This window comes from Phasianus colchicus, chromosome 2, assembly GCF_987193195.1.
Source record: "Phasianus colchicus chromosome 2, bPhaCol1.hap1.1, whole genome shotgun sequence".
NCBI classification, from domain to species: domain Eukaryota; kingdom Metazoa; phylum Chordata; class Aves; order Galliformes; family Phasianidae; genus Phasianus; species Phasianus colchicus.
The window spans coordinates 36,446,284-36,470,304 of record NC_143437.1 but is presented as its reverse complement, the minus strand read 5'-3'; the positions used below and the strand labels follow the sequence as shown (position 1 = coordinate 36,470,304).

Below are 24,021 nucleotides of genomic sequence, written 5' to 3'. Positions count from 1 at the left end.
AAAATAGGGAGCAGTATGGAGCCATATGTGAGGGAGGATACACAGTGCCACCACCGCCAGTATCTTCAGCTATTTTTAAATGCCTTTGTTTGTGCCTGTGTAACAAGTGTTTAAATACAAGCTGGAATGAAAAGGAAGAGCCTGTTAACCCCGCAAGTAGTCTGTTCTGCAAATTCATTCACTGGGATTGCTGTATCCTCCCCATATTCACTCCGTTTCCCCTCCCAGAGCAGCCCCACGCCTGGTTGCTGGGATAGGTGAGGGTGTCACCTCCATCTGGCAGGTGAATGATTGCAAGTCAGCCACACCTCCGCACAGTGACTCCATCCACCCAACGCACAATACTGCAGAATGCATGGTGAAGTACGTCCATGGGAGTGCACAGTAGAATAAAGGAATTAGTTTTATATTTAATCTAAGCCCTGTATACAATGTTTACATTGGGAATTTATGCTTTTTTTTTCTTTTTTTCTTTTTTTTTTTTTTTCCTTTTTGTCTGTTTTTTTTTTTGTTGTTGTTGTTTTGGGAGAGGATGAGTGCACGCTGCGATGCGCTACTACTCCTTGTGCCTTGCAACACAGCCTGCATGCAAGACTGGCTAGGAGCCTCAGCAAAGGCAGGAAAAGCCATTATCCTGAGTATAACCTGTTGAAATTGCTGGTGTGTGAAATAGAGGATGAAGGATTAACCCCCTTGTCTATTCAGAGTATGTGGTTTCATGGTGGAGGGATCAATTAGTGTAAAGGAAGGCAGGGTTAAGTGAATTGCTTCATTAAATGTTTGCAAACTGAAGGCAAGAGCTCTACTGTGGCTGGAAGATTTTTCTAAGGGGGGGAAGGGGAATCTGAAATATGTAATTTATATTATAAATGATAAATATTCAATTACTGAAATGAGAGCTGGGGCAGTTTGGTACTTACGGAAATTAACCTCAATTGAGATAGGTACAGAGAAACATTTGAGAGAACAGCTACATCATAGATGATGGGAAAATGCTGCTACTAATCAGTGTTCTTACCTTTCCTACTGACTCCTAGACTCCTGACTTTTAAAGTTGCCATAAACAGAAATTGAACTATTTAATTTAGAAAACTTTCATGCAACCAAACCCTGGATTTTGCTCACTAAGGCAGCTCAGTGTACCAGGGCAGGCCTGTGTCACTGAGCTCTGTGCCACTCGGTGTTCAATCCCTTGCCTGACTCCTGCTGTGAGCTTGTGCCTGGCAGTGGTGGCAGTTTGTAGCAAGTCGTTGTCAGGCAATGAACGCTATTCGGAGTGGTCAGGTTACTTTTAACAATTGATGGAGTTATCGCTCAGAATAAATGTTTCAGTTTTTAATTTTTTTTTTTAATGAGAAGCTGATGTGATGACATGCAAGGATAATCTGGTGTGTGTAGTCAATCTGATCTCACGTGCTCCCAGTATACTCACAATGGGAGGAACAGAGAAATCACCATATGAAAAAGTTTACAATGTGAAGAAGTTAGAGGTTTCCCTCTTTCTTCATACTCTATGAATTCATAAACAAATGGAGTGGACAAGAAATATATTTTTATATAAATATTTATACATATTTCTCACTAACTTCCCATTTGCTTTTATTTATATATATTTACAAAACACACACATACGTGTGTGTGTGTACATAATTGCTTAGAGTTTATGTGATAATGCTCTGCTATGGCTCACTTTTGATAAAGAGAATAACTACTCATAGACGCTGAAATTAGATCAAAGTATTTTTTGGTAGTGTTGTTTAACAATTTCTCTAGCAGTCCTCACGTATGCCATTCTTCCCTTTACTACCTTCCTTGCAAGAACTGCTTGTGATGGAGCTGAAGATTGAGAAGTTTGTGTGGGCCCTGGAGTTCTATGTGTGGTGTAAAGACACCTGTTCCCTGGCCAAGTCTGCAGATTGTCACAGCACAACCTTGTACCAGAGCCCTTACTCCTGCTTGTACTTCTAAACAGGAGATAGCTGCTCCAGCATCCAGGACTCCTGGTTTTTGAGCAATTTTCTTAGCATCTCTGTGTGAAGGTCAGAGGTATCATCTGTGGGAAATAGCCCTGATGGTCTTGAAAGGAAAAAGTGCTGTATATTATCTACAAGGATTCATAAAAATCTGCCACGAGCCTTTGACTCCATCATTCCATTATAAAATAAGTAAATTTATTGACTTCAGTAATTATGTGAGGTTTCTAGGAGCAGAAAATACATTACTAAGGAAGTCAAGTCACTCTTAAGGAATCTTAATAAATATGTAAAGAAGCAGCAAAGCAATTCACTGCTTTAAACCTTGCATTATAAACAGTTATGTGAAGCCACACTGCTCTTCATAGGATTGAAATAAAAATTCAATCCTAAATTAAAAACCAGTGACAAATCTTTCAGAAACCTTAAATACCTCATAGAAGGTACTGCAACAATGATAACAAATAATTTGGTGAGATAATAGAAGTTTCAATGTAGAATATTAATTACTACTTTTGGTTTCACATGACCTGGAAAGCATTTCTCAGCTTCATGGCTATTACTCAGGAGTGAGAGAGCACAGGTCATTATCTTGAAGCAACACACTTGCATTCACTAAAAATGCAAAGGACATTTGCAAATGCGAAACATTGGAACAACAATGTCAAATCCATAGAGAAAGTATTCAATTCTCTTTCCTTTCACTGGTGTAGTGGAGCTTGTCCCACCAGATGCCATTATGTATGAGTGCACATCCTTGCGTTCTCATAGGACTTCCTGAAATACCACAGAGGCTGGGTCCAAATGGGAGCATTAAAGCAGCAACATGCTGCTTGTTCTGAAGTGTAGAATATGTGCTATGTGTATAGAATTTGATGATACAAAAGACTCAGTTTTATAGCTGTGAGCTTGATGGTGGTCACCTGCTCGCATTCTTACTGCTTTCTTTTTAATCAGATGTTTTTTTAACACTGTTTCATATTTCTCTAGTAAAAATAAATAGTATTAATTGCCACTTCTTTTATCATTAATTTCTGAATCAACAGAAAATATTGCTATAGCAACAAGTCCTTTAGAACTTCACTGCAGACAATTAGTTGAAGAACTCAATCTCAGTATATAACAAGCACAATAGTAAGAACTATTGAAAGCAAAAAGGAACTGGCTTTCAAAAAGAGGAGCTTAATACAAGCACTCAAAGTTGTCATGGAAGAACAGAATTTGAAGATTTTCAGAATTATCTTTTTATTAAGCATCCCCAATTGCTGCACAAAAGTGTGTGCTTGCTTCTAACAAAATAATTACAGCACGCTGTAAAATACATCACCCCATGGAATAATCTGTGGATCTCTCTGTCATTATAATGGTGTTTCATTGTAAGATGCTGCTGCTTCTCTTAGGGATGACTCTTCTTCTGTCTTGACACTGTATGTATGGGGAAACTCTAGATATCTTTCAGTACTTTAAGCGACTGAGGGAACTGGGGCTGTTTAGTCTAGGGAAAAGGAGGCTGAGAGGAGACGTTATTGCTCTCTTCCATTATCTGAAAGGTGCTTACAGTGAGAGCAAGGTTGGTCTCTTCTCACTGGTGATAGGTGACAGGATGAGGGAAAATGGCCTTAAGTTGCACCAGGGTAAATATAGGTTGGATATCAGGAAAAACTTTGTTATTGAAAGGATTGTTAAGCCCTGGAATAGGCTCCTCAGGGAGGTGGTTGAGTCACCATCCCTGGATGTGCTTAAAAACCATTCGGTTTTGGTGCTCAGGAACATGACTTAGCAGAGGGTTGTTAGGGTAGTATGGTTAGCTTGTGTTTGACTCAGTGATCTTGATGATTGTCCCACCAGACAACCTGAGCAATTCTGTGATTCTACTACTAGTTAATGACCCAAATTTTTGAAGTCAGAACTATATAGTGCTTTGTGTCTACTTTTTCACCAGTTGAGACATTCTTCTCTTTCTTTTGTTAGAATGAAAAAGATTGCTTTTTAATTTTTATCTTGTTATGTCTCTTGATGATGGATAGATAAGGGAAGTTATGTATGTGTACACATACAGAGGTCAGGAGGAATGAGGGGTGTGTAATTCTCAAACAGTTGAGGAACAATGTTTGTGTGTAAAAGCAAGTGGAATGGAACAATCTTGGACTGTGATTGGTGTTATAGTTTGTGACAAATTTTGAAAGCTTACACATTTTCAAGGGGAGCTAAGTTTCTGAGGATGTTGATTGAGAGGAAGTAAGATATGAGGGACCATAAGGATGGATGAAAGATAAGAACAAGAAAATTGTCAATTAAGGAAATGGAGGAAAGACTTAAAGCAGAACTGGTGTTTATAGGAAGAAAGCCTTACAGTAATATTCTGAGACTCATGTACGTGGAACAGAGAAAAAGGGTAAAAGAGACAAATAAATAGAATAACTGGATTCCAGCTAATGAAGGAAGAACTTAACTGTGGGAGGGATCCTGGGAAGGATGCGGTAGGCTCCTGGTGAGGAAGGGACTGGTATCTATGCACCTTTGCTTATCAGTGAAGTGGGTGGCAGCTTCATAATAGCGATTCATTGAGTGTGAAGGCTGATTCTTCTGCATATGATTAAGGCGTGTCTCCTTATGCTTAGTGTCCCTGTGCTCCACTACACCTTTTCTTGTTTTCCTAGCCAGACTGTTAACCTTGTGAGTAACAGCTGGTAAATGACAAATGGTAAAAATGCTATTCCGTGGAAGATCATATCTCAACAGTTTTCTCTCATCAGAAAGATCTTTTCTTTGATAGCATTACCAGCATAACATCACTGTTTTCAAGCAGTACGACTCATCTCTTGATTGCTCCTCTTTTTAATAAATTTCTCTTTTGTTATCTGAGAAATCTTAGAATTCCATAACAAAAGCTACTGAAGCATTACAAAAAAATTACAGTGAAACAATGCTATGAGTGTTTTACTTACAGGATTTTTGGGAGAGAAATAATTGTTGGAATACATATGTAAAAATTTTTCTAAAATGCCTGCTACAGAAAGCATCTCCCAGTAAATTGAGAATGAGTAAAGTCACTTTGTTAAAACATCTCTCAAGAAGCACTGAAGACGTGAAGTCATTTGTTGGGTCTGGAGACACCAAAGTAAATTCAGGGCAAAAATTTAAATCTGATGACAACATTTCAGAGTGTGGAGTTATGTTTATTTCAAGTTTCTCCAGTTACAGTATTTTTTAGTTAGTTTTTGTATAAAAGCTCACATTTCCTGTGGACAGAGATGGAGAAGTTCACTCTCTGTTGGATGTAGGGACATTGGTCTCTTCTGGAAGGCAGATGATCTCCAGAGTCTGGATGTTTAAAGTTAATGAGGAAAGGTTTTGAAATAGACATTATTCCATGTGAGAGAAACAAAAAGGTCTATATTGAAGCAGAAAGTTGGAAGGACTAACCTTCAGATGTTTGTGAAAGAGAATCTTATAGGAATGCAATTGAAAGGGTAAAGGGTTATGATGTAGAAAATTGTTGCTTAAAAAATAATAATGTACAATGCAGAGGGAACTAATATAACCAAAAAAAGAAAAATAAATTGTATCTTCTTTTCTGGAAACTGCAGCCCAGTAGCTAATGGCTAGTGATGGCATTGCAGGATAAGTTTTCCTTTGTCTTCTATTCCACTATCCCACTGCACTCTATCAACAACCTTGACAATATTTGACATTGCTGTTGCTAGACTGTTACAGGTGTGTGCCACAGCCAAATTTTTCTGTTTCAGTCATATGAGCTGTTTTCGCTGGAAAAGCATAGTGTGTAGTAAGGCTTCTAAATAAAAATAGGAGTGACTATTACTTTTCCTCCCATTCTGTATCTTCTAAAACATTCAGTTGTTTTGTGAAAGCAAGTATATGGAAGATGCTGATACTCGCGAAGAGGAACTGTACTTTTCAGAGGAAGCAGACGGTCTTTATACTATTCACTACTGAATTCGTAATTTTCATTCTTACTCAGCTCAGTGAAAGCTTGTTTGTTTGCTAAAGGGAATGCTAAAAAGGCAAAAAATTGCAAGCAAATTGGGAAAAAGGGGTTTATAAAATAGCAGTAGGTTTGTTCATCCTTGAAAAATGGTAGGAGATGAGGAAAAGAGGAAAAATATGCAAAAACCTCTCAGTCTTTAAAGAGAGCCCAGAAAAAGATTACTTTCTGCTACAGCCTATTTAGAAATGTCTAGCTTTCTTTTGCAACTACGTTAGCTCGAGTGTTTCTAGCTTGAATTAAACTCTCATAGATGGAGGAGCCAACAGCAAATATTTTCCTCCTAAGCACATTTGATTTTTCTGGGTGTACAATACAAGTGCAATACATCAAATCACAAATTTGTATGAACCTGTAAAAAGCTACTGTGATTCTGTCCAAATACTTCGAGAACTGATGAGGTTTTTGTACTGATTTCAAGGTTCTAGACTCCAGAAATCAAAGGTATCAAATGCTTATTCTGTAGGTAAAACCTTCAGTAAAGTATCCATTCAAATCTGTGTATTTATCCTATTACTGTGATTCTGAAGATTAAATTTTATCTAAGCCATGTTTGCCCTTAATACAGCCTAAGTGATCCATTGTTAAAAGCCCACTCTTAAAAGTCATGAAGAAAAGAGTTTTAAAGCTCTTTACTTCTCTAGTTTGGGTAAGAAAAATGCCATTTGCCATATGACACAATGCAGAAGAGAATGTATTGCCATCTGTGAATAAACTATTGAAGCTGAATAGATAGTGTGATTCTTACTAGTGTTTTTTCTCTGTCTTCTCTCCAAATATCAATATTAGGTTACAAAAAGAAATCGTAATTCTGGAAAGGCGTTCTTATTAGGAGTACTAAGCAAGCATGATTTTAGTTTTATATATTTATTCTAGATATTATCTAGAATTAAATTTAAAAAACAAAAACAAAAACAAAAAACAAACAAGAGTAAAAGTGGGGCTTGAAACCACTCACTTGAGAAAGTATATGTTGAATCTACTGTGTAGGGATGTCATCCAGCACGTAGAAATGTAATTCTTCACAGAAGTTTTGTACTACACATGGAGATTTTAAGGGCAGTTGTGAGCAAATCTGCTGTTGATGTAAGTTTATAGGAGCAGCTCATGAATTATGAGCATAGTAAAATACAACTTTAGGCACCTGAAATGGAAGAACAAGAGTGATGGGACTCCTGTAGCCTGCCAACAAGATCTGGGAGGTCAGTGGAGATCCGGAGTATATCAGCTGTGCTAAGAAGAAGATGCTGTGAACTTAAAAATGCCAGATAAGATCTCAACTGAATTTCATTTAAAAGAAAATAATGTATGAAAAATACCTTCCGTCTATTTTCATTTCCACAGTGTTAGCTTGCATGCAGAATTAAGTTGCATATTTGCAACTTAAGAAAATGGAGGTTTGAAGATGAACATGATCACATACGTCATTTGCAAGAATAAAATAAATGATTTTTTTCTTGAAGAATTTGTACTGATTACTCTTCTATCTAGCTGAATGTCAAGCTACGAGAGATCAGACAATATTAGCATGCAGAGATCTTATTCTCTTATATCATTTTGAAGCTTTCCATGGTACAGTGAGTCATCTGGCAGGCCAGTGTCTTTCTCTGTGTCAGATCTCATCAACTGATTTCACTTGATAAGATGTTTGGGTCAGTTTTTTTTTTTTTTTGTTTCCAGGCATAATGCACTTATTTTACAACAGTCAGTTTTTCTTTTTTTTTTCCTTCTTTTTTTTTTTTTTTTTGCTCCTGCTTCTCTTAAAATGGTTAGCAGTTTGTATGTTTTGGTTGTCATAGAGCTTGAAGGTTCATTCAAATAAGTAGAATATATACTTTTCTTTTTGTGAGGTGGTACCGTTTTCTTCATATGGGTTATGAAACAGGTTGGGTAAGAATTTATTTATATTGCGTATTGATTTATGTGACAAGGACAGTTGAATACTAAGAATGCTTGTGTTGTAGCCTATTGTGGTTGTGTGACTTGCCTCACCCTGGTCCTCAATTCTAGGTTGTAGTTGGAATAGGGTATTACAGTGTTGTTAAGTTTCTGAATATTAGTATTGGGTGGACTGTGAAACTGAAATTCAAGGTTACTCAGAATTTTCTATTGACTGTGTTTGAAACTTACAGGATTTTTTTTTGGCTGTTTTTTCTTTTCCTATATTTCTTTGTTTTACTACATTAAAAATAATGGCTAGCCTTTCAGCTGCTGCTCCTGATCACAAAGCCTTTTTTTTTTTTTTTTCATTGAGGATTTACTGCATCTGGGTTGAATCTCCAGTATTAAACAATTATTTTCTTATAGATCCTCTGAGGTACTGCACCTAATCTATGGCCTGTTCTATGTTAGGATCTGCAGTATAGGAAATGCAGGATTATTACCATACAGTTTTTGACAGAAGTAATAAGACAAAGTCCTATTAAAAAATATATATATATTTATAAGAAATTGAAAGTCTAGTGTTAAGGGGGCTAAACTACATGTAGATCTAAACATATATAATAAAAAATTATAGTGCCCCCTAGCCCCAATGCTGATTGTGCCAGACTGTTAAGAATTCAGAGCAGTGGCTGGATGTAGAAAAAATACTCTCAGCATATTTTGCTACTTCATCCTAAAAGGTAAAATACTAAGAGGATGTGATCATAAATTTGACGTCTGTATGTATATACCATCTGGCTGTTTGCATCTGTTTGTTCTGTTTTTTAAATAGTAAGGAAACATTCCAAAAGATGTGGGGTGAAACTTAGCACAGCTGAGTTAAGGTTGTTTACTTCATATTTGGACAAATCTGAGTTTTTACTTGAGCCTGGACTTTTCTTCCTTTTTCAGGCTTAGAGAATAGAAAATATAGTTTACTCTACTTTGTTCAGTTTTACTTCAATATTTTCTCAAAGTTTTTTCAGCTTTCCAGTAGGAACTGTTCAAAAAGCCCCACTACCAAAATCACAATTCTCTCCTAGTTAAAATGGAGCACAAGCCTGAGTTCTAGAAACATGTGGCCAGGCAGTCATGTTTGAACTAGTGAGATGTACTACGTGTACAAAGCATACTTCAAGGCACGTCCTAATCAACTTAAGCAAAATAAATTAAAATAAATATCCCAAACTATTTGCAGCATTTAAATTATATTAATCTAAATAGGATTAAAACTTTAATATGTGTAGCTATTTTCATGTCAAGATAAGCTTAAGCAATATTCTTCCTCTGATCCCAGTTCACAGTAACAAGCAAGCTAGAATGCTTCACTTAAGGGCTATTTCCTTTTTGAAGCTCTAGTCTTCACTTTCTGTTCTCCTTCTGGTTAGCTCTGTAACTTTTCTGAGTGCAATTTTGTATGTATTTGCAATTTTGGCTAAGAGACAGTGACCCATATCTCTACCTATATCTATTTATATGATTTATATATATGAATGTTCATTGAGAGAATTATAGAACTTGAACAAATATTTCAAAAAGCAAGTACAAAATCATGAGAGGTTACTATCCACAGCCTCAGGAAGAATTCTTTTTTGTGTATGCGCACAACAGAGTTGTTAGAACATTAGTGTAAATGCACACGAAACATTGGAGAAGCTAGATTGATACTTCATGCATGTACCATATCACTCAAGAGTTGAAGTTCTCCAGAACTCTCCAGTTGTATGGTGCATGTAAAACTAAGTTCGAATTGACCTGCAAAAGTGAGAGATACTTGTTAAAATATAGCTTTAGCAGGAGTAGGGTTAGTTATGGATTTATGATGACTGGGAGCTTTTTCTTTCCTCAGCAAAACTTACACTTGGAGAATATTAAGTGAAAGCTGAGTAATATACAGAAGAGAGAGATGAGCATTTGGTCACTTCTATCAGTTAAACAGTTTTCAAAAACTTACCGAAACACTGAGATTAAAGTTAATAGATTGATATCCAAATAGTAGAGTATCAAAGCTTTACCTTGCTACTAAATCCCTTCTATTTGGGTTTAGTAAGATGTTAGGTTCAATTGAGCCGTTAAAGTGGATTTCAGAGGTATCATCTAAATATGTGAATCTTCATAGTTATAGTTGAGAATGCTTTAAAATGGATAAATGATTATTAAAATTTATTGTAGTTAAAGTTCTGTACTAAGTGACCTGTAACAAAATAATCATTGAGTACTTGCTAGCCAGTGAAAGCTTAACTACATCAATGGCAATATAAATTCCACTCAAATCAGAAATTTTAGTTAAGAAAAAGAGACTGAAATATGGAGGTCATTCATGAATTTGTAATATGACAGGAAGATGCACACAGTGTGTTTGACTGAATGGCTAGTTTTATTTTCCACACAATAAAAATAATAAAAAATATATAAAATATATATAAAATAGATAAAATAAAATATATAAAAATAATTAAAAAAATTTCCACTTGCTTAAAAAACATCTGTAGAAGCATCACAATGTTAATGTTGAACAGCTTAATGCAAAGAAATGTGGGTTTGAATTAGTTACATCTTACTAGCTGTCATAACTTCTGTCAGTCTTTGTCTCCTCTAAGATCATCCTTAATTTTCTGCAAAGCACCTAGTATATGCACTTGTATTGCTAGGATTGTAGATAGCTGTAGCTGAAGCTTTTCAGACCTCTTGGCAGAGGGAAAAAGAAGAAAATGGAAAGACTGGTGGATAGGTTACGTAGACAGACCATATTGATTGTTTTTTTTCCCTTTAGCACACCGTTAGTGTCCTGTACTGCATTCCTTCTGTGTTGTTTCTTATCTTTCTTGGGGGAAAGTTGCTAAAAGTATCTGCTGAGTATTACAAATTTTACTTTGAAAAAGAAAGTGCTTATTCAGGTTATTCTCTTATATCTTAATCAATTTTCCTTTTCATAAGTATTGAGGTGAGAATTCCCATGTTGATATTTACGAGTTTTGGCTGCTGATCCTTCATATTGTTGTAATAATAGTGAGCCTTAAGTGCACAAAAATTCTTATGCTGCAGAGCAGCTTTATTGTGTAATGACTTCAGTACAGACACCTGAGAGAAGTAACTCTGGTCTGAAGAATTTGTTTACTCTTCTTACAAAGCCTGTAAAAATTAATTAATCAACTAACTACAACCAAGAGAACTCTACTGATTTCTCAAGAGATGGCCAGTGGATCTTGGTAGTTCACAACAGCTGTATTTCCACCTCAGGAAACTTTTTAACTCTTTAGCTTAGGCAACAAACAGGCACATTCTGTCTCATTTTCATTAAGTTCCTGCTCTGAGATTTATCTCAGCTATATCACAATATGCTTGCAAGCCTGTAAAATGCTGTTTACTAACAAGTTTATTTATGCAAAAGGTTTCATTTTTACCTTCTGCCAAATGATGCTGCTAATCTCTCTGAGCAAATTTTGTTTTTCCTATCTCTGAGGAACCGACTTTATTTTGCAGCCATTGAGTCCATGGGGCATCAACTATGTGGCAGGTCACGTGGCCGTGTCTTTTCTGGGTGCTCATGTAGAGGAAGTACTTGAAGCAAGTTTCCAGTTTTCCAACTATCTTTTAAAGCTTTTTTTTTTCCTTGAAGGCGTTTATTTGAGTTTGTAGGACATTTGTTGCTCAACTGCAATGCTATACAATCCAAGCTTTCACCAAACTGGGCTCCTGAAAAAGAAGTTCGATGACGTATTTAAGTCTGCGCTGCTGTACGTCAGTGTAGCAGATGTCTTATCATTAACATGAACTCCAATTAATATGATAAATTTATCAGAAGAAAGTATACTGGTGAAAAGTGAGTTAAAATATGTACTAAGGTATTGGGAGCTCTCATACAAGGGAAAAAGGTAGAATTAGGGTTGATGTTGAAAGATTATTGTTTTTTCTTTATTAGAAGACATGAGGTTTAAGCTTTGAAGTGAAAAGCTTCGTCCTTTGTGGTCAGAGATACTGCCTTAAGTGGGATATTCTCTGGTTCCTGTTGTTCACAGTGACAGAGCAGTTTTGACTTATGTAGATTGTCAGTGCTGTCCTGCCCAATAGCTATTGCTGTAATCAGGGTAGAAAGAGTTCCTCTGTATGCTGGCACAAATTGAGCTCATTTTTTTCCCCTCTGTTTGTCTACTCTTTGCAGAAGGGATTCCTGCACTGGGCTGCAGTTGCAGACCTCCTCTAGAAGCGCAGCAGTCTGGCAAGCCAGCAGAAAGTGAGAATGTGGGCAAGAATTGCCAGACCATCACAGTCCATTAATTTTACCTTAATTATACTTTGGCCTATGATTAATACAGGTCACTGCTGCCTGGTCACATTGTAGATCATGCTGAATATTGTACGAAGACAAGTACAGCTTCTCTAAGTCATTTTGACTCCTTGGCTTAAACAATCATTGTTTAAACAGGGTAAGGAAACTGTTTATTTTAAAAATATTTCCAAGAAGTTCTAATCCCCTTTTGGGGTAAATGGAAGTGTTTCTGCTCTGACATTACTTTTAACGGTAAAAAGAAAGCAGGTTAAATATAGGAAAGGTAATAGAAAACCTGTTCTTCTTTATCAGCAAGTCAAGGATCAAAATTTCTTTGCATTGGGCTGACCAAACTCTTTAGCCCAAAGGCTAGGCAAAAGCTGCAGAGATGGGTTGACCAGGCTAGAAATATGTACATGACAAAGAGGTGTGCAGAAGACGCTGGACTAGGGGTACTTAGATGCAGCCTAGTTTCTGCAAAACTTGCATTTCTTCAAGAGGAGCTTTACTAGATAAGAAGGTGGAAGTCATTAGTTCAGGGTAGATTGTTTATTTGCCATACAGGTCACGTGCTTGGTTCTGAGGAGTTTTGAACACTGTCCTATTCATTTCCCTGGAGACCACCCCAGACATGCAGCTTTTCTGTTCTGCAGCACCTGCTGGTTATGGTTATGCTTTGTGTAACCAGTTAGCAATAACTTACCAGCACATCTTTCTTTCTGTCTTATTAGCAATACAGATGTTTTATTTCTCTGTTTTATACCATGCAGTATAGCTTTGATGGGATGGTCCAGTACCCATGTCTCACGGACAAGGAAGAGCTACTCAGGAGTGCCCTGAGAGGTTGCTGTCCTGCAGCAATGACTCTAACATCACAATGCTGACTGTCAAGCAGTTTACCAAGTGCACACTGTGTCCTAGTGTCTTGAGGGGATCTATTGTGCCTGGAGATGCATGACTATGAAACACAGCAGTTCTGGAGCTATCTTGGGTAGTCTGCCCTGCAAGGGAAGAGGTAAAGCTGTGGCCAACAGTTTCTACATACTTTGTTCCTATTCATTGTTCATAGTCTTTTGAAAAAAAAAATGCTGTAATTTGAAGCTTAAAATTGTTCTTGGGAAGTTGGAAATGCATGCATGAACCCACAGGTTCAATTCTCCCCTGCCTCAGTTACCGTGCAGCCTGAGTGATAACTGTAGGCTAACGTGCATGGACTTTTCTTTCAAGTCTAAGTCTATTCTCATGACTTTTCCTGGTAAATTGAGTATAACAGAGTTGTCTGACAGTAGGTGATTCAGACTGGCTTCTGTTTTGCCAGAGAGCAAACCAAACTTGAACAATAGTCATTCAGATTGAATTAAAAAATAAAATAAAAACTGACTTCACAGTTTTATTTAAAAACCAAAAGATTAGTACTTAAGAATAACTCGTGTGTTTATACAATAAACAATGCAGGAGGATTAAAAGTGGAGTCGCTTCAAGACATAAAGCAAATTAAATTATTTATTCACAAAGCCATTGCAAGAACCATTTAAGACAAAACCGTTTATGTGTAGTCTTAATGAAGGTTCTTTTCTTGGGAGTAGTCAGTTTACTGGCACTTTCTTTCCAGAGTAATGAATAAGGCAATAAATGTGTGCATGCTAATACAGTTCTGCAACTGCTGTTCTTGCTCCAGGATTGTAGGGGTCTGGCAGTAACTTTCCTAAACGGTGACTACTGCTCATCTGTTTTAATTATATAGATGCGGTATGTTTTTGGAAGATCAAAATACCTCTTAACTTCGCATACAGTTCCATGAGCTTCTTGCTCATAGGATCAGATGATAGCTATCCTGCAGTGATGAACAAGTGAGAGTAAAAGCTCTTTTCACTGTGAGTCTTACATAATTATTTATAAAATGATGGAATGAACCAAAGCTGGGTTGTCTGGACATGCATTCTTACAGGTTAATACAGGTATAGTAGCTACACTGTCTTAATTTTTATGTAAGGCTTTCACTAGCCTCTGCAAGAATAGGAAAATAACATTCATTAATTGGTCAATAATAGCTTTCTGCAAATGACAACAAACTTTTGTAGTTATATCTAATTCTGTAGTACTTGAGTACTTGAGACCACAGAAGCTTTTCCATTCTCTCGTGTACATATATTCTTCATTGCCTTGATATCTTAGAGAATTTTGTTCTTGTGTGGAAGTAAACAAAACTGTTCCGTCTCTGCTATTTTAAGCAAGAAGTGGAAACTTTCATAGGTGAAACAAAGAGTTGAAATGTAAACTGAAACAGCTTTCAAGTTGAAGTTCAATTTTGGGGTTATAAACTCATTTTGTAAGACTTTACTGAATCTTTATTGCTTCTTTTGAATGTGAGTGTGATTCCAAAACACTCTTAGCATTTCTTTGAGGTAACAGGATGGAGGAAATGCTGGTTTGAGAAGACTGATCAGCATAGAAAATTTTTCACTCTTTAATTCACTCTGCTGACTTCTGTGGGGCAACCAGCTAATAAGAATGGAATTTTTCTAAAAATTGTGGTTTCCTACTGTTTTTTCTTTTTTTTTTTTTTTGCCTCGTATTTCCTTCAACTGCTTGTTAGTACATCTAGGATCTTGAAAAACTGTAGTCTTAATGAAATCTCTTGTTTGGTGTTATAAATAACAGGATGCGTTTATAATATTTTCAAAATTTTGCAGGATATTGGCTTTTTACAAGCTGTTATTATATAAATTTTAACTTCTGGTGCGCTTCTTATCAACTCCTATTTTTGATTCTTTGATTGAAGATAAGGTGCCAGCAATGGCATGTCAAGTTTGATGCTGCTCTGCCACAGAAATAGTAGTAGGAGAACAGTAAAACAATTGCATTAAGCTTGTAATGATCCAAATTTGTCACATTGGATACTGAATACCCTTTCCTACATCTGTGAGAAATAAGTTGAACACTGTTTTGATCATCAAATGCTTAAGTGAGATGAATGACACCAACATTGATTCAAATGTGCCTAGCCCTTTCTTGCCAGCTTGCTGGAATAAACTATATGCTTAATCTTTCTCCCATAGGAGTAAATAGTATTTCATGAATTCATCTCTACAGAAATAGGATCCTATTAATCTTTTAATGTTGAGCTGAAGCTGAAATTTCTCCTTAGACTTAGTTTAAACTGTGCCTAGTATGTAACTTAAACATAGTTCAATTTTTCTATAGCTTGGTCTTTTTCTCTGTAATTCTAATGTTTATTCAAGTTTTATTTTAGTTAATTACCATTTACAAAATTGAAAAGCTACATCAGATGAGCTGAAGGTGTATTGAATTAATATTGTGAACGGCAGAAGGATTGTTATCTTGAATATCTGGTTTAAATGATATTTATCATTATTGATGTAAGCCATTTTGAGTGTGAGGAAGTACTAAGTACTACGTAATCTGATAAATATACTCACTGTACAGAATTTGTTTTGCCAAATACTGTCACATGCTATATTTTAATAATCCAATCTGATACACACCTGATAAATTCTTGATACTATTCTCATTCCAATCAAATTTTTTTTTCCTATGAAACATAACTATGTAGGGGTAGGTTTACATTTGCGTAACTAATTCTCACTTCTAAACTGGGGCTAAACTGTGAAATAAAGATGTTTGCGCTGGTTCAGTTCTATCAGCGTATGTTGGGGAGATGAAATGGTGGCAGGTAGGTGGATTACTGGTGTTATAAGCAGACAGGATATGGCTTAAACATGAAGTTGTTTGCTGCAGGTGAACCTTAAAAGCCAGGATCATCACCTTGCTCACTGTTGAAGATGCATAGAAAATCTTAAATCTCCACCCATGCTATGTGAATATGCAGGATTGATACAATTTCTAACATGGAAATTCTCCTTGAACTCAAGGTTAAGGCTCATCCCAAATAATGACATCGGATATCTGTTTATAAATGAACACAGAGCTGTTCTTAAAAGTCTTATTCAAAGCTTCCATGTGAATAGTGCTTTCCACCAGAAAGCTTGTGGGGTTTTAGTGCAGAACTGATGCCCGTGGCTGGCAATTCCCATATAGACACCACTGTGTGTGCTCTGCTTGGTGTTCTTCCAGTTGACATACCTACCTAAGATTAATTGTATTTTTTTGTTGTTGTTTTGCCAAATATTTTCTCTGCAAGAACTTAAGGATTTGTCACACGTTTTTTTTTTTTTTTTTGCATGATGCAATGTATGTTGCTCATTCTTACTGTAAAGTGTTTAGCATCGCAATGCTTCATCAATATTTGAATTTATTAAAAGCTCTGGAATGCGATTAGAGCCTGTTGCAAAGCATTCAAGCTTTCATATGTATTAAACTAGTTCACAAGAGAGTTATTGTCAAATCAGAGAGGTATTTCCATTCTATATCTGCATTACATTCTCTTAAGATCAGATAGAACTTGGTACAGTTAGGTGGTGTCATTTGTTGATGCATGCTGTAAAGTGTCGTCTTTGACATTTGTCAACCCTACATATCTTTTGTTTTGCTAACCTATAGTTATACTGGGAGATGTATTACTAGAGGATGCTTTTACTTGATTTGAGTACTATAATCTTTTCTCCTTGGCTATGACAGACTAATTTTGTTTATTCTGTTAGACAAACGTTCCTTTGCCATATGGTAGTCTTCTCACAGGCACACACACGCATCTTCAAATAAATTGTTATTGTATTTTTCTGTTCACTTTCAATGTTTTTTTTCCTTAAAGCACATCAGTTTCAGAACAGTTTATTTCTTTAAAAATAACATACTCATTAATACAACGGAAAAAATAAATGAAAGTGATGAGAGGTAGAATGGAGTAAATTGTAAGAACGTGTATTTCTTAAGTCTTGGAGTGGGGAGATAGTAATCAAAAATAAAATATTCTTTTTTAAAATAGTTCATGCTTCTAGCTAACTGGATTATTTTCTTGCAAAATAAGTTTTTATGCCAACCTCCAGATATTCTCAGATATTCATGGGATAACTTGAAAATATTGATTAGAACCTTGGCTTGCAACTAAGACAAAATCAACATCCAGAACTACCTCCAAAGACACTTCTATCAGAAGGTAGTAGGCTTTTTTAGTCTATTTGAAACTGTATTGGAATTTAGCCCATTTGAAAGTATTGCTTTAAAATGACATCTGATTCTCGAATGAGCCTTAAGGGGAAAAAAATGAACACATTGGAAAGCTCTTTTCATGTATTGGATAGAAGGGAAATGAAATATCTGCAGTTTTTGCTTCCTTAATGCTTCCAGTTGTGTTTGTGGTATAACAAATCCGATCAACTTGATCTAAAATGCTTCTTCAGGTAAACAAAACATAAATTTTTCTGAATTTTTGTGGAGGAAGAAATAAGAATCCTTGCTCAGGAAAACATTATTTCAACTCAGGTTTACTTCTTAATAATTGCCTGAATAATTGTAAGTGATGAGAGTTGCTGCTCTGTCTCCTGTACTTGACTTCTCTCTCTAAAGCATGAGAGCTGTTAGCATGTGTGTCCTGGCTTTTCCAGAAATTAAAGCTGACCCAAAGTAAAAATGTCTGTTATTTCATAAAACCTGTCTATTTACCAAAAGTGAAGCTTTTGTTAACTTTGCTTATGTGAGGGAGCCTGAGAATGTTCTTGACATGAGTATTTCTACCATTCTAAAGGGAAAAATGAAGCAGTCTATGGAAGACTGTATACCCCCAAGTGCTAAGTAGCTTGAGAGCAGAGGGATGAAGATGTGCTTTTATTTTCCTCCTAGTCCATATGTGGTCACTGCAAAGAGCACAAGGCAGCTTTGTGGTTGTTAGCCTTTGTTCATGACTAGAAGGGTAAAGTTGCTCTCCTTGCCTCCTTGTCTCTCCCTGATTGCAGATGGCCCAGCACTCTTGATGTGAGGCATGGGAGGAGGTGTCTGCAGTGTTGGGTAGCCAGCTCAGGCTGTGAGCAAGGGGAAGAAGCCCAGGGAGTCTGGGAGCAGGCTGGACACTTAGGGAGGGAGGATGCAAGATCTGTTTCTTGTTCAAAGCTGCTCCTTTCTTGGGAGGTGCCTTACCTGCACTGTCTGAGAGGTGGTGGAAGCATGTGGCTTTGGCAGTCTGTTGGCCCCACAGGAGGAAGGAGAATCTCCTTATTTACAGGACAAGTGATTCTTTGTTTCTAGTGACTCCTGACACAAAATGCATAAGCAGTCCTGGAAGCAAGGAATTGAAGTTGGGAACGTGCTCATCACTTCATAACGTTAATTAAGTTATCAGTGAAATATATGTTAAATTGATTGAAAACAGTCTGCCTTCTCAAAAGAAACTGTTCAAAAAGAAGCCTGTCCATCTCTTCAGTGCTCTAGAAATAAAGATGAAATCACTGACAATCACACTGTCTACAGATTTGTCAAAACGATAAATAACTACAGCACTGTATCAAACAAGTTACACAAGTGAAGCAGCCACTCCATAAAATGGAGGATGGCAGACCTCATCCATGGGGATCATTATGACCTGAAACATATGAAATTTGCAAGGGCTGGTGACCAAATCAGATTCCCCTAGGTGGTGCTGTGGAAGAAAAGGTTAGTGGCGTTTCCATAGTCCTGTGTATACCTAGCAAGGTAGTCAGTCAGTCTAAAACCAATTTCTGTTATTTGTATTTAAAGAAGGGTGAGAAGAAAGAGGGAGGAAAAACAGACTAGAGAAAAAGACGTTAACACTATGAGTTAAGAGAGATTCCTCTGAACAATAAACTTTAGAGCTCAGTTTGCTAACCAAACTGAAGACTGTAAGTGCACATGATCATAGTGCAGAGGCATTTTCAGGATAGCAAGCCAAGAATTAAAATATTCTTTGCTCTAGCACTACATACAAATGCAAGAAGACTTAAAGCAAGGTTTATCTTTTCTTTATCAATGCTTGGGGAAAAAAAAAAGTTACCAAAATCAATGAAGGTTCAGGTTCTCCAGCCTCAAGCACTCCTCATCAAGCCTTAAGTTCCCTGCTGGCAGATCTGCTCTGGCAAACTGTCACAATAATGTTAACTGTCACATGAATTAAATGCAGTGGGATAAATGGTAGAAATGAGAAGGCTTGCAAAGTATGGGAGGCTAAGGGGAGGGGAAGGTCTTTGTGTAAGGATGTAATGCCTTCTACCCTTAAATTGGCTTAATTATCTTGGACTGCAAAGGAACATACTTGACTTTTTTTCAGACGATTAATTTGCATATATAGGAATTATCTGATGGCCTTACTAACAAGATATTTTGGTTAAAATATAGTTCAGTCACATTACATTAGTCACTGCTGCACATGTTCTTTAAGTAGCTCACATACTTGTCTGATCACAGATCACTTGCTTTATGATTATGTCCTCTTGACATATGATTGAGTTCATCTTATTGAACAATTGCTACTATTATTAAAAAATGAAAAAAAAAAAACCCACAAACCTCTTTCTCAGAAAGAGTTAGGCCCAGTTTAAGTCTACATTTTTGCTTTGTCTTGACTCTGTATCTGACAATACTAAAAATCTTCCTGATGTGTTTTTCAGGAAGGGTTTGCATTTTTGTCTCTGCAGTTTGTAAATAGAAGTGTTTCTGAAAGGTGATATTTCTCTTGTCAAGTATCTGTATGAGCCTTTAAGTACTGCTCAGTGGAGGGAATTAAAACATTTCTTCTAAAGTAATATATTGTGAAAATGAAGTTCTCATTGTTGACTTTGTCATGTACTTTGGGTTTGTGATAAAACTCTAATTTCAGTTATTTGAACAAAAATTTTAAAAGTGCTGTTGATGCTCAGGAAACGTGAAACTAACAAAAAGCATTTTCCAACTCTGTGCCCTCTTTTCCCTCTGCTTTAAAAAATTCTATAGCTGGAATTTTGCTGTAACATTTCTTTCCTCAGCAAATAGTAATACAAAGGAAGACCTAAGTAATTTAGACTAGATTCTTATTTCAATGATTAAAAGAAAAAATGATGATAGTACATTAGCTGCCATATGCTGTTTATTTTGGAGGACTCTATGGGAATAATTCTTCCACAATACACTAATAATCAGGAGATGTTTAATTTATAGTCGTCTTCTAAGTAACTATGATTAACTTCTACGTTAATGCTTAAATAAGAATTCAAAATGTGTAGGGCTTAAATAATTTGTATTCACTTAAAGAAGCTGCATTCAAGAATGATCCCTTGTGCTTTAAGACCACAAAATTATTTTAAAAATTTAATGAGACTTAATTGAAAAAAGCTGGTGCTTCAGGTGCTTCTGATATTACCTAGTAGTGTGCTACTTGCCTGAAGAATTTTTTAACAATATTAGTTATTAGAGCTTGTTTTCATTAAGCTTTCCAAGCTAAAATACTGCTGCCCTCCTATCTCACCCCAACAGCTTTGACTGGGAGCAGCAGAGGGACCTGTCTTGCTCTGCATCTGCCTTTTTCCCTGTGTATATACATAGATACTGCTGGGGACTCTCATACAATAACTGGGAATGGTCACTGTTGTCATTCATCTGATGGAGGAGATGGCATTCTTTAAGAAGAAAACCTTTCCAGTTTGCCTTCATTAGTTGTTGTTCAACGTCTTTGAATAAAATGTGGCCTCTGGATAAGTAAACATCAAAATGCCACTTACTTCCTCACTCAGCTTTGTGCCTGGTATATTGATTAAGTAATTTCTCTTTAATATTATAAATAGAAATTATTTCTGATAGTCAGCTATTTTCAAAATGTTAGTACAATAAAAATCCTGTTACATTAAAATAAAGAAGATTGAGCTGTTATTTTTTAGCACTAATCACACTGCTGTGTTGTTACTACTCTTTCAATATTCTCCTCCCTTGTGGAAGGGGAGAAAGATGTAGCAAAAATAAACCTGTAGTGCCAGCGTGCACTCCACAGTTTGTTCTATTAATATCTACTGCTTTTTTTTCACCCTTCTAGGAAACAGTGTTGTATATTTTACTGGGTAGTGGAAGCAGACATTCATAGGATTTAGAAACCTAAACTTGTTTATTTTTCTCTTCTACCTGGCATACAGTGCATTTCCTGAGATCAGAACATGTGTGGACAAAGAGTTTACTTTTGCATTATTTTCTGTTTAACAGTTTAATCTCTTCCTGCTGATCATTGTCTTGGGTCTTATGTGCTTTTTCTGTCATACTGCACTATGAACTCCTTAAAGTTTTTGCTTTGTAAAATGTTGAGAAGAGTCTTGCAGTACCATACTTCTGGACAGTGTTAAAGCAGAACATCAGTATTTCAGATTTCTCTAAAGCACTTTGCACTGTCTTATCAAAAACAACTCTCGAACTAAAAGTTTTCACTTAAGTTCTGTGAAAGTGCTTTGAACTGCACACTGCTTGCAATTTCCAAACATTTGCTTATCCCATGAACATGCAAAAACAGTTGGTTTGGACTTGATTATCTTCACAAGCCTAAATATTTGCAACTTCCAAGTCTTCAGGTCAGCATTTCCGTTGCAACTTACATCAAGAACTGTGTACCCCTTTCCCCCCCCCACTTTTTATTTCACATCTGCCATTATTTTCTCACTTATTTTTAAGCCGATTCAAGGGAAAGAACAAGTTATTTTTGGTCTTGTTGTCAAAAAAAAAAAAAAAAAAAAAAGAAACAACAGAAAAAATAGGCAACTGATTCAATTCATTCCTTCCTTGTTCCCAAAAGAACTTTTTGAAAATGGCCTGGGAGCCTAGAGACGGGGTGCTCTTGTCTCTATTCTGCAAACTGAAGTTGGTCACTCTGGGCTATTCAGTCCCTGCTGACTCAAGCATCTGGTCTCATTTTTAATGTTGATATTATTAGCATTCTGTGTATATTCAGCTGATACTACACTCAGTCATTGCAGTGAGTGTTTGAAACAGGGTACAAATCTCAGCCATTAATCATACGTTGACCTCAAAACTTTTGGCACAAATGTGCCAAATGCATGTTCAGTAGTATACACTAATGTCTGACTTCCCTACTAGGGCACAGTTTTGCTTCAGAGATGAGTAAGTAACTCAGGAAGCACAATTTCACACCTGTTACTGCCCTGGGACGATACAAACATTATTATGATTAACAGAACAGAAAAGTGTGGGCTGAAAGGAGGTTTTAAAATAAATAAAAAATCCTGTTTTAGCTGTGAATGTTATCAGCAGTCAATGGTGCAGCAGCCATGTTTCCTGCTCCCTTGTAACTTCACCATGACCATAGTGTGCAGAGAGAGATTTAAAAGCTCATGTTCATATCCTCCTGATTCACCATGTAGAAGAAAGAACATGGAATGGTATTTACTATAATATCTGTAATAGTGTATGTAGTGATCTTGTGCCTGTTCATTATGCATTTTTTTTATTAGGATTATGGGCATGTCTCTCTTCTCCTAGTTATACTATTTGTTATATTAAATATTTCATGGTACTAGAAGGCAGCTGGACATGAGTTAAAAAATAAAAACTTTTTTTAAAAGTGATTTGTGATCACTTAGTGCTTTCTGGCATATGTGATTGCATAAAAACTACATGATTTCTGAGAGGGATGATGTCCAAAGATGATTCAGTCGTTCTATAATCTTTGTGCAGGTGCCTATTTGTATGTTGCTGAGCCAATAATGTTTGCTAGAATGCAATTAAGGGAAGAATAAGAAATCAGAGTACAGAAATGAGTAGTATAGCAAAACTATTTAGTTTTGCTATTATCTTTGCATAAAAGTTCAGAGAGCTGCTTGATTTTATTTGTAGATTTGAAACTGGTGAGAAGTGGAATTTCAAAACACATGAGTAAAACTGCTGTAGCAATGCCTGAACATGATGCTGTCCGAGAATCACAGCCTGAAAAGGCAAAGCTCTGCTTTCATTTAGGAAAAAAAATAAGTGCTTTTACAATATCCTAGATTTCTGACAACCATAATAGATTTCTAACATAGTGGGATCATTTAATTTTCACTCCATAACATGCAAAGTCTCTAAACCAAAGAAACAAACAGAGGCAAAGCAAAGGAAAAAAGCTCCAGAGGAATCTCCAAAATGCAAACAGTTTTCTTGAAAGGAGCAGCGTGAAACATGGGTTAGAGAGGCATGCACACTGGCATAAGCAGTGTTTTCTCTTTAGACAGAGATATGAGATTTGCAGACTGATTTTGCTGCTTAGAAAACTCAGAAAGAACATAATGTACCTAAAAAAAGAAACAGTATACATGTTCTGCAAAATGAAGTGATTTGTTTAATAAACTACTACATCCCCTATTGGAATAATTTCCTTGAACATGATGGAACCTGGGTGTTCCTTATGCATTTGACAATGAAATATTAATTGTAAGATAGCCAAAGGTGAAGCAGTTGAAGGTAAAATCTAATTGAATGTGAGCAAAAGTAAAAGATAATGGAAAAGGTTTTGCTACTGTATCACCTCTGACATGTAAAAGTAAATAAAACAAAGCAGGAAAATAAAAATAACCAAGGGTACTGTAAAAATTCTAATAAGCACCACAGGGGAAAAAAACAAAAAAAAACAAAAACAAAAAAACAACAACCAACCAATAACAACAAAGCAGAACATGGACCATGAATGAAGAACATATTTAGTTAAACTACCTTTATAGGCACAAATAATATGGCATAATCGTGTAATGAGGACAATTCTAAATGCCAGTATTCAGACTTCACAATGAAACTGGGAGGGAGGGATGGGGAATGAAAAGGCAGATAAGCAGAAAAAGTAGTAAATATCTTCTCCTTCACTACCGAAAGCAAATGTGAACACTTTAGGATGGTGTTGTGAGGAAGAGGTGCACATAGTCACATTTATGATGTCTGCCAGAGCTGCTACCCGCTGTGCTGTTGTATTGAGGTTGCCT

General features: G+C 36.4%; 1 protein-coding gene across 1 annotated transcript in view; it reads left to right on the top strand.

Moving 5' to 3' along the window:
• CHRM3 (cholinergic receptor muscarinic 3) overlaps positions 1-24,021 on the top strand; it is a 263,192-nt gene that overhangs the window by 2,945 nt on the left and 236,226 nt on the right. The gene's annotated exons all lie outside the window — the stretch shown is intronic.